General features: G+C 43.3%; 1 long non-coding RNA gene across 1 annotated transcript; it reads left to right on the forward strand.

Moving 5' to 3' along the window:
- Positions 1-9,188: 9,188 nt before the first annotated feature.
- LOC133217035 (uncharacterized) lies at positions 9,189-10,957 on the forward strand. Its single transcript, XR_009726799.1, has 3 exons — positions 9,189-9,930; positions 10,522-10,609; positions 10,810-10,957. It is a non-coding gene; the product is annotated as an uncharacterized LOC133217035 (long non-coding RNA).
- The last annotated feature ends 232 nt before the right edge of the window (positions 10,958-11,189 follow it).

The raw sequence follows: 11,189 nt of genomic DNA on the forward strand, positions 1-11,189 counted from the left end.
GTGCATACTCCCTCAGATGAACGGGAGAACTGTGCAGGAGAGGTAGCTTTCATGTGCCACAGTATATAGAAAAGGCAACATGGCTGCTCGGAATGCAGCATTATGGCAGGGCCAGTAAAAAAGTGAGCTCTGGTACTGGGGTCTTCAGCAGATCCTAGAACACCCATTACTCTTGGAAGCTCATAACCCCTCTCCTTCCACAAGGAACAAAGCCCAGGTGGAAACTCTGAGCTGAAATGTATAAAGTTTCCTTTCTTCAAAGTGCTTTTATTCTCTTGGCATAGCAACAAATTGTGCCTTGAGGGCCAGATCTGCAAGTGGAACCATATGGAGAAATCTTTATGTGTTGGGAACATCATTCAAGTCAACAGGACGCTGTGAGGGCACAGAAGTTTGCCAGGTCTAAGATGCAGTTTGAAAAGTGTTGTTCCTTCAAGGTAAAAGGCATACAATAAACCTAAGTAATAATTCTTTTAATAAGAAAACTATTGTGCTTGTTCTTTTAACAGCAAAATGCAAGGGAAGACCAGAGACTACATAGCTTTTATACAACAGAATTCTATTTTTTTTTTCCAACAGGTGAAAGGAATTTTATCTTGAACTTTGAGCTACAGAGAAAAAATAATCAAATGGATAACTTATCCATACCACAAGTATCAGAAAGTGTACAAGTCATAAGAGAGCTAATCTAATTGTATAGTAAACCTGAAGGCATTCCGGGCAGCGCAAACCGTGCGTGTCTGTTCAGGGGACAAGATGACAAATTCTTTTCACAAAAAGAAACCCACCAAAGCCTATAAATTGTTACTGAGTGAACCTGAAAGTACATTTAGGGAGATCTGGTTATGGCATTTGAGAGCAATGTGGGACCATAAAGATAGCATTGTATATATTACCTTCGTGTTTCATATGTGCTGTTGTTGGCTGCAACCTGGCCTGATGAAAAGAATATAAATCTGGAAATCAGAAACTTCTGTGATTTTACTCCCTATTCTATTTTTTGCTATATCACCTTGGGTAAGTGACTAAACTTATTTGACAGAGGTCTTATTTGTAGTTACCTGTTTGATAAGTGTAAAGGGTTTACAGGTCAGCTGCATAAAGCTTGAAGGTGGAGGATGAAGGCCTAAGGCAGTCCTTATCTTCATAGAGCTAGCACTGAAACAGTCTCCATTCCTGGGGCCAAAGCAAATTTCCTGGGCTTGAGACAGAGACAACACAATCAGCATGCAAATTAGATACCCCTTCTCTTTCCTACCCAATATTGTAAGATGATTCTAGACTTTACATCAACTAATTTGGGTCCCAATACCAATATAGGAGAGGGATTCTTAACTTCCCTTTTCAATGAGGCATCACAGGGACCTTCTATTCAGTGAGAAGATAAGAAGGTTACTATAAATCCAATAAAGGTTAAGTGTCATTTTGTTAGATGTCTATCTCCAACAGAAGTCCAGCCTTTCCTTTGCAAGCCTGCATTTCCCTGTGAAATGCCTGCTCCCGTTACATGTATTGCAAAACACATGCTGGTTGTTGACTTCAGAAAAAGCAGGACTGGGCCTAAGAGAGTTCCCTAACTTTGCTATGTATTATATGATCATCTCTCACTGGAACAGAAAGGCACCAGATGGGTGGTAGTGGTTTGAAGAGAATGTGTACCCCACAATCAGGTTTTTTTTTTCCTGTTGCCTGCTCTTGACCTTTCAAGAAGTATGTTAAAATGACTACGATCCAAGTCGGCATATTGTATATAAAATGAATGACAGCTCCTAGAGCCACCAATAAAATCAAAACCTTTGTTTATTTAAGATTTTTAAAAATACATCTGGGAGTAGAAGTCACAGAGTTATAAATGAGCTCCCCGACCACCACCAAAAGAAATAATTATAAAAAAAATAATGGTACCATATTCCCTGATAAACCTGTGCCAGAAAGGCTCTTGGGGATCAAGTTTTTGTCAGACCCCATCTTTTACCAATTTAAATTCTTGGCAGCATATTAAAACAAAATGTAGAAGGTATTTGAGACTGCAATCCCTCAGGTACTAAATCTAGTGTTTCCTGGCACTAGATGAATGTTACTGGAGTTAAAACCTAGCACCACAGCACCAGATCTGCATAGCTGTTCATATTTATACTTAACAGACAAATATGTCATGCTTTCAATATCCCTTTACACTGCCAATTTTTTTCCACAATTTTTTCTCTGGTAAAAACAAAGGTGATAAAGTTTCATGCAGTGGCTGACATCAGCTTGTTTTGTTTGCTTTTCGAATTTCTAGGACGCACTTTTTCCACCCTTAAACTGCTATTTTACGTCACTTTTTAATTACCTCCTTGGTAGCAAAAACGGAGGAAGAGCACATTATCTGCCAGGTATACTCATGTCCTCAACACACCAAGGTGTTTTCTGCTTTGCATAGGTGGAAACAGGAGGTTTCTCAGACTCTTGCCCCGAATCTTAAGGCCAGGCCACACTGGCTTCTGTCACGGTACTAAGGCAGTGCTGCAGCTGAGTTAGTTAGCTGTGCTCCTCCTAATGCTGTCTGTTCTCTGGCCATACATTTGCCATTTTCTGCTTCCTCCATGCCATTCTTTGCCACCTAAGACTGGGGACTTCAAGTCCAAGTTCAGGGAGACTCCTAGGGCTGAAGCCTCCCTATGGAGGAGAGACCAAGCCTTTCTCTTCCCTCTGCTCTTCAGGGTTTTCACTGAGGGTACAGTCATACCTGAAGATGACTTTGAAGACTAAGCAGATAGTCAGATCTTGCACCATGGAAGTAGACCCTGGCATTACAGATGGCTTCAGGGCAGGTCCATAGGTCCATAGTACCTCCTTTAAAACTGTCTTTGTTCTTTTTTTCCAGACTTAGGTCCATACCTTAGTGTAACAAGCAGGTGTTTTGTACTGCCTGATCAGCTTATACTATTAATTCTTTTCACAATTCTTTTCAATTTTTTTCACAATTCTTAATTGCTATTTTTTCCATATATTTCTGAATATTCAAGGACGTACAGCTAGGACTGCTTCCAGTATAAATCCCTTCTCCTAAGCAAGTGAAGGATTCAGTTTCCAGTGTTCAGTCACTGCTTTCACCTTCTGATCTTTCCTTTTAAAATGGAATCACCACAACTAGCCAAAAAATGGACATAAAACACCTGGCTGTTGGTGAAACCAGCTATTCCATGTATTCATATGGTGCCTGAAAAAGCAATGATTCATCTCCACTGACTTTGCTATCAAAAAATAATCAAATCAACAAGCATAGGGAGCAGATAATATATCTGAGGTCACTTTAGACACTACATTAAAGGTATTAAGTCACCAAATACTATTCTTGTTTCCATTCATGCTTCCTCATCTCTTTTTCAAACCCATGGAACTACCCAGAATATAAATCTAGACAGTGAGTGACCCAGGTAACATCTTACCTCGCTCCTGTAAAAAAAAAAAAACCACAACAAACTGCTCTCTACTACTTGCATTCCCAGAACTCAGTAAGTGCTTTGATCTGCTGAATCCCTCAGAAGGGAGAAAACAGAAACACAGATTTTGAAGAATCACAGAATCACAGAATCCCAAGGGTTGGAAGGGACCTCAAAAGATCATCTAGTCCAACCCCCAAAGAACTAAGCTTTTTCTCCTGAAAGGATATTTATCTTTAGAAATGCACTTTTGGAGCCATGCAGGTGTAGTCTCCCTGGCTCCAAAGACAGAGTTTGGCCCTTGCAATATGTTCTGTTCCTGTCATTCTTGCAGCTGGCCTTGAGATCTATCCTTGCAGTATGAAATAGAGAAGAGGTATGTGTGAATCTGGCTCAGAAGAGGATAAGAAGGGGAGAAAAGCTGGGTAAGAGTGAATGGTTATGTATTTTCTGTGTGATGTTCAGCTTTGTATTGATTTCACCCATTTGGTGGACTAAACATGAACCTAATAATCAGATCCTCCTTAAGCCTCGTGCTTCCTCAGTAATTGACTCTCGCATATTGATTAAGAGGTTGATGTGTCCCAGTATTTCTCAGTGGTAATGCAGCTGAGAATGGGTCTTCTCTCCCTGCATTCTCAGCACTCTCTGTACTGCTGTCACCACACTCTCTTTAATGGATAAAGCTGTCATCCTAAAGCTAGAATGTCTTGCAGGCACAAAGACTAAATTAACTGTTCAATAATTTATGGGACATGGAAAAAACTTTACCCAACAACTTCAATTGATTGTTGTAAGTGTTTTGACTGTACTTGCCTACTTTGCATAAAGTCAGCTACTTTTGAGAGCCTGATTTCCATTTACAGTAGTTTCTTGGCCCTCTCCACAATACAAGATTTTAAAGAATTTTCACTTGTTTTAAGTGATTTTTTTTGTATTGTGCACACCTGACATTTTTTCACTTTCCTATGGTTTCATGAGAAAATCAAGATCTTCAGTGAAACAGAATCACAGAATCATAGAATGGTTATGGCTGGAAAGGACCTTAAAATCATCTAGTTCCAAACCCCCTGTCATGGGCAGAGATGCCTCATCCTAGACCATATTGCCCAAGGCTCTGTTCAGCAACATGATTGGTAAAGTTAATAAGCAGAGATTAAAATCAAGTAATTGAGTTTATTTTGAGGCTGTCCAGTTTTACCACAAAAACAGGCAATAAGTGGGCTATACCATCTCTAGGCTTGATCATAGGCTGGGAAACTTCTTAACATTTCGGATCAGCTCAGGCTAATTACTAAAACAGCTTGACATTTCAGAAACCCTGAAGTGAGATGGTGGACACAGTGCAGCTACTGGAGATGTGAGTTCATACCACAAAAGCAGACCACACCACTTTTAGCAAGAGGGTCTATGCAGCAAATCTCACCTTTTCTCAGATCGGCAGATGTTGTCATTCTGTTGGGAAGCTGACAGTGTATCATGTATTAATCAGTGGCAACAAGAACGTTGTTCTCCAGGGATTCCAGTCGAGCATCTTTCATTATTGCAGAGTCTTTAAAAATGCTCTTCCCCATATGGCTGCCTGTTTGTAAAATGATTGTAAAATGACTTTTTTGGTTTTGGAGTTTTGTTTTTTTGTAGTTGACATCTCTTATTACACTTCGTTTTTCTTTGTGAATTTGGTGCTCATGAAACATGACACATGTAATGGTTGGTTAAAGCTAGGCACAATAGAAAAAAAAAAAGGTGGACATACTTCAGAGATAATTTTTCTAACATATTTCCATTCTGCCCTACCATTTTTTTTCTATATTCAGTGACATATGATGGTGCACTGTAATGTACATTTCAATGTAATGATGCATTGTAAGTACACCATTAGGAAAATATGTTTTCATTTTGGAGAGAAAAGTTTAAGGAATGCTTTGTGAAACATGGTAACCAATATGAAGGATTCCAGTCCATTAGGGCCCTGAGAACAAAAGCTGAGTCTGCCATCCTCTAAAGATGTCAGAGACTATGTAGTGTCAGACAGTGATGAACAAATACCTACTCACAACAGCTCAGATTTGAGATATCATAACACAATCAAATTTTCCTGTTTCAAGCCCAGGTGATTCATATAGTCTCAGTTAACCAAGGTGTAATGACATTGATCTCCCTATTTTTTCTGTAGCATTAATTTTTGCTGTTAAGACCAGATATTACCATACCAAAGCTTGACACTTCTAATGGGCATTGGTCCTAAAGCAGTAGGAAAATGACTAAGATGTTACGAGTTCTTGACTTGCTGCTCTCACAAAGGAGCAGCTGGGCACAACCTGCAGTAAAGTGACATTTCAGAAGATCTAAGAAGACTTAGGCTTGCTATAAGAAAAAAAAAGTCAATTTTGAGTTTTTTTTGTTTATTGGTCAGCATCCAAAGAGTTAACATACAGTTATCTAGGGCCACATCTAGAAGAAAAAGTGTATAGAGTACATGCAATGTGTAGAGGAAATCAAAACAGAATGAAGCAAATAATAAAACTGTAACCAGTCATGTTTATTTGCTTTTCTTGTTTTAAGGTGTTAATCTGGTGCTGCTGAGAACATTCCCAGAATATTTCCCAGATGGAGACACAAATGCATCAGTATTTCCTGCCTCTACACACTATGTTTCTATTTGTTCTCCTTTGAGAAGCTCTTTCTGAACAGTCTTTCCAAGTGCCAGGATGTGTCGGTTTTAAGTTTATTGTAGTGCTCAGTAGTTCAGCACCAGCCATCAGCATTTTCAGTAGTCTCTTCTGTTTGTTGCGGACCCTGTTCAAAGTCCAGGCCTCTGGAAGGATCCCCAGGAAGACTACAGCTGGGCCTGCTTAGATATCAAAGTCCAAATTAAAAATTTAAGCCAGTGTTTGAAAAATATCTGACCAAAACCTTGATGTAGATTAAATCTCTCTTGCCATGCAAGGAGCAATGCAAAATTCTTTTTTATCCAACTGGCTCTTGAAGATTTATTTTTAAAGTGAAGAAAGGACCAAATAGCTGCATAAGCTGATTCAGGTCAGATGTTTCTTAGCTAAATTATCATTGGTAATGAAACCGTTTAGACTTTACAGGGAGTTCACAGAGAGACTGAAAGAGCTCTGGCTTTTTTCTTGCTCTCTTGCTCTTCCCTTCCCTCCCTCCCCCCCGTCCTCCCTTCCTTCCCTCCTTTCCTTCCTTCCTTCCTTCCCTCCCTCCCTTCCCTCTTTTTTCTTTCCTTTCCTTCCTTTCCTTCCCTTCCCTTCCCCTCCCATCCCTCCTTCCCTTCCCTCCCATCCCTCCTTCCCTTCCCTCCCTTCCCTCCCTTCCCTCCTTTCCCTTCCTTCCCTCCCTCCCTTCCCTCCCTTCCTTCCTTTTTCCTCCTTTCCTTTCCTTTCCTTTCCTTTCCTTTCCTTTCCTTTCCTTTCCTTTCCTTTCCTTTCCTTTCCTTTCCTTTCCTTTCCTTTCCTTTCCTTTCCTTTCCTTTCCTTTCCTTTCCTTTCCTTTCCTTTCCTTTCCTTTCCTTTCCTTTCCTTTCCTTTCCTTTCCTTTCCTTTCCTTTCCTTTCCTTTCCTTTCCTTTCCTTTCCTTTCCTTTCCTTTCCTTTCCTTTCCTTTCCTTTCCTTTCCTTTCCTTTCCTTTCCTTTCCTTTCCTTTCCTTTCCTTTCCTTTCCTTTCCTTTCCTTTCCTTTCCTCTTCCCTTTCCTCTTCCCTTTCCTCTTCCCTTTCCTCTTCCCTTTCCTCTTCCCTTTCCTCTTCCCTTCCCTTCCCTTCCCTTCCCTTCCCTTCCCTTCCCTTCCCTTCCCTTCCCTTCCCTTCCCTTCCCTTCCCTTCCCTTCCCTTCCCTTCCCTTCCCTTCCCTTCCCTTCCCTTCCCTTCCCTTCCCTTCCCTTCCCTCCCCTTCCCACCCTTCCCTCCTCCCACCCTTCCCTTCCTTTCCTCCCTTCACTTTCTTCCCTTGAATTGCCACTATTGCATACACAGACACTCATTCCCACTGGGGGAAGAAAACTCCAGTACCTGCCAGCACTACAATTCAAACTGGGACATCAACAACACAGCAGTAACAATATGTTGTCGGAATAATTCCTTGGGTCCTGTACCTCTCAGCTGAACTGAAAGCAGACAAGAGCTTGCTCAGCCACCCTTTTGTAATGACTCCTCTGTGAAAGGCTATAGGATGAGGCTGAGCTAACAGGGAGCTTAGAGCCACTTAGATAACTGCTGACTGTTTTTTTGCTAAAAGACCATAGGTTAAGAGGAAACACTACACTCGCATGCCTATCAAACCTCACTCTGATTCTTTCCTTCAGGAACCAGAGTCCTGAATTAGCCAGTGTCATGGTTTAAACGCAGCTGGCAATTCAGCCATGCAGTTTCTCACTCGCTCTCCCTCCCTCCTCCCCACACCACCACCACCACCCCTCCCCCCCTCCAACTCCCGGAAGGACGGACAGGAGAATCAAAAGAATGTAACTCCCAAGGGTTGCGATAAGAACAGTTTAGTAACTAAGGTATAATACAAACCACTGTTGCTACCATCAATAATAATAATGATAAGGGAAATAACAAGGGAAGAGAATACAACCGCTCACCACCTGCCAACCAATACCCAGCTCGACCCAAGCAGTGATCTTGCCCTTCCAGGTAACTGCCCCCAGTTTATATAGTGGGCATGACGTGCTGTGGTATGTAATACCTGTTTGGCTAGTTTGGGTCAGGTGTCCTGTCTCTGCTTCCTCCTGGCTTCCCCTCCTCCCTGGCAGAGCATGAGACTCACAAAGTCCTTGGTCAGAGTAAACATGACTTAGCAACAACTAGAAACATCGGTGTTATCAGCGCTGTTCCCAGGCTGAAAGTCAAAACCACAGCACTGCACCAGCTACTAAGAAGGAGAAAAATGACTGATACTGCTGAACTCAGGACAGCCAACTATTTTACAGGGGTGTGGCTAAAGAATATATTATCTAAGTTACCCCAGTAAGATCCACATGGCAATAGCAGTTCAGCAGAACTAGTGTGCTTTGCTGCTTTTCTTTAGAAGAAATCCCTAAAGTTTGTGGAGAGCAGCCATCCTTTACCTCAAAAGCTTTTAAGTTGGCAGAATTCCTAGATGTAGACCTACTCCATAAGAGGTCTTTTCTTTGCTTGAATGACTTTGTTTTGAATGTACCTCCCACTAACTTCACTTGCTACTCCCTCCTTCTTACCATGAAGAGAACAATTGATCATTATCCACCTCCTCTGTATCACTGTGATTTTGCAGATAAGAGAAGGGATTCACCCCTGTCTGGGAGTATTTGCTGGCCATGTGTGGGGCTCAGACTAGACGAGAAGATACATCTGTCCTGCGGCTATGTTTAGAAACGGCTAGCACAGCATCCAGCCTTAGAAACCTGTGTCCTCTTTGCCAAGCCCATGGAGACTTTGCCATTCCCCTGAGCAGACCGGGTCTACTGCTGAGTGCACATAAACAAGCAAGAGGGAACTGCCACATTACTGGGGGTCTGCTGGGCTTTCTGGCCGCCAGCAAGAGGGCCTTGGGGATTTCACCCAGGGCAGTGAAAATAACGAAGAGAGGAGGAAGTGACACCAGAAGTGTATGACAAGGAGCAGCAGTAAGTCCCTGTTGAAGGCCCTTCAACAGGAGTGTCATTCACACAGGTGCAGTGGTATCTCAAACCTGAGTCCTTGGCAGGGCAGGTCAGACAGCAGGAGCGTTCCCCCTGCTCCCTCCTGTGACCATCCACCACTGCCAGCCGTCCCTGCACTGCCTCCAGGCACTTTTACAAATGACACCTGGAGGACATGAGCAAAGGAGAACATCCACATGGCACAGCCATGCATGTGGTCTGATCTCACCTAGCATACCTCAACACCGCTGGCAGGAGAACCCCAACATGCTCTGGAGGTTGATTCACCTGCAGAAGTTGAGAAGCGCAACATAAGGGGTGGGTCTGTGGTCTGGTAAGAAACACGAGGTTTTCTGCCAGCATTGTGTCTTCTGGGGAGGTTTTCCAATTACTATTTTTATTTTTTACATAAGGCAGGATGTGCTGTGTCTCTCCCCTTCCAGCCCATGCTCTCTAGCTAGTACATGGGCAGAGACCCAGCACCCAGGGTGACGGCCTAAACCTGTGTGGCAGAAAGGTTTCACACACAGCCCTCTGTTTTGTTTATGCTGCCTCTGCAGAGAGAGGAGGACGCTGCTGCAGGGAGCTTGTTTCTTGAGTGCCCCTGAGGGCCAGGACCAGAACAAAGGCAGTGTTTGCGTTCCCTGTCTTTCCCCAAGAAATCTGCAGCAGGCCGACGCCCCAGCAGCCCCCTGGGCGCTGGATCTGGGTGGATTTGGAAGGTTTCCGTCTGGCCCACGCAGACCAGGGTGGTCTGCCCTCCATGTCCCTCTGCGCCAGGCCTGTCCCCCATAAATGAGATCCAGGGGGTGGGAAGCTGTCTGTCTGCTCCTCGTGGGCTGAATTGAGAATGGCCCAATAAACAAAGGGTGGGGGCTTTCCTTGTGAGCTGCAACTGCACTTTGGCTTACTTGAGCCAGCTCCCAGTGAGAAGGGATGAGCAGCTTTTAAATGTTTTTTTCTTGCTTTTTTGGTCTCCCAGTAGGGCAGGCAGTCTCTGGAGAGCTGTTAAGTGTGGGCCTGCTTTCAGGGCTTTCTCGTAGCTAGCAGCCTCCCTCTGTGAAGCCAATACAGCTCGGTTGCACTTGACAACGTGAAGAGGTTTCTTCACGTGACAATAATAAAGTATTTTTGTACTTTATAGCATGTCTCCCCTCTGGACTCCAAACCCTTGTGGAAGGGCTTTATTCCTATCGTTTCTCTCCCTTCTCCTCCCCACCTTTCCACACAGCAGTTGTGGGGGGCCAATGCTTGGTGCAAGTCCTACTCCTTAAGTAAGTTTTTAGTTTCTATAGGAAGAGACAGCAGTTTAAGGATTCAAGTCTACTAAGACTGTTGCAAGAAGATTTTATATTGGTATACAAGAAGCAAGGCAGGAAGACACAAAGATGTTAAAGACGGGAGGTAAGAAATAATGGCTATTTGGTGCAGCCATGTTCATCTTGTGTTTGGTTGTACAGGGAGTGGTTATCCATTTTGCCTGGAGGAACATTTGTGAAACACTGTTCTGAGGAATAATCCAGTCTCCCACTCCACCATAGTTGAATGGTAAAAAATATGTAAAGTTTTTTTTTGGGGGGGGGGGGGGGGGGTTTATTGGTTGGTTGGTTGCTTGCTTTGTTCTTTTCTTTCGTATGGGGGTTAGAGGTAGTTTTGCTGCAGCAGAGGGAAGTCTGGTCCAGAGAAGCCTGCAGGCATCAATAAGAGGTACAGATCTCATGAATGACCTGTAGCCACTGCTTCCTTAGGATTGCTGCTGAGATCCCTGGGCCAGGGGTTCAGTGTAAGTTTCACAGGAGTCTTGCTTAGCGGGATGATGATGGTGTGATCACTGTGAACAAGGCCAGTATGGCTTTCTGTGTATGCCTGCAAATCGAGTGGTGGATCCCTACATTGAAGAGATCAGAATAACTGCTGCAGCCATGCAGTGCAGGTGGGGTAAAAACATGGGTTTTGTATACATCCACAGCAGAACTCAGCACTCTTGATGAATCCAGAGGTGAGTGAACACAGCTGCCTGCCTTCTCTGACTTTTCTGTACATTTACACAGTCTTCTTCATTGTTCCTTCTTGCCCAGACCTACTATTTCATTTTCTTCAGGACTGTCTCTCAGTTCTTGAGGGAGGT

This window comes from Neopsephotus bourkii, unplaced genomic scaffold, assembly GCF_033783945.1.
Source record: "Neopsephotus bourkii isolate Nb327-2 ecotype Australia unplaced genomic scaffold, CSIRO-AGI_Nbou_v1 NB_1083, whole genome shotgun sequence".
NCBI lineage: Eukaryota > Metazoa > Chordata > Aves > Psittaciformes > Psittacidae > Neopsephotus > Neopsephotus bourkii.